Below are 344 nucleotides of genomic sequence, written 5' to 3' on the forward strand. Positions count from 1 at the left end.
CCCCTTTTAAAAGCACTCAAGGGGCCTTTTGCTAATGGCCCATTGAGCCATCAAGAAAGTCACTTTTGGGTGAAGTGGCAGCATGTTGTTTTGCTTCAATAGGAGATGTGGCAAGGTGAAGAAGGAAAAAAGATCCTCAACAAAATACTACCAAACTAAATCCATTCATACATAAAGAGGATTATATGCCATGACCAAGTGAGATTTACCCAAGGAATACAAGGTCAGTTCAACACACAAAAAATCAATCAACGTGATATGTGACATTCATAGAATAAAACACAACAACCATATAGTATGGCAATAGATGCAGAAAAAGCTTCTGACAACATCCAACACCTTTT

General features: G+C 38.1%; 1 non-coding gene across 1 annotated transcript; it reads left to right on the forward strand.

Annotated features, from left to right (window-relative positions):
• Positions 1-116, forward strand: LOC138388993 (small nucleolar RNA SNORA21). The gene has a single exon (XR_011234439.1). It is a non-coding gene; the product is annotated as a small nucleolar RNA SNORA21 (small nucleolar RNA).
• The last annotated feature ends 228 nt before the right edge of the window (positions 117-344 follow it).

The sequence above is a fragment of the Eulemur rufifrons genome, chromosome 7 (assembly GCF_041146395.1).
Source record: "Eulemur rufifrons isolate Redbay chromosome 7, OSU_ERuf_1, whole genome shotgun sequence".
Taxonomy (NCBI): Eukaryota; Metazoa; Chordata; class Mammalia; order Primates; family Lemuridae; genus Eulemur; species Eulemur rufifrons.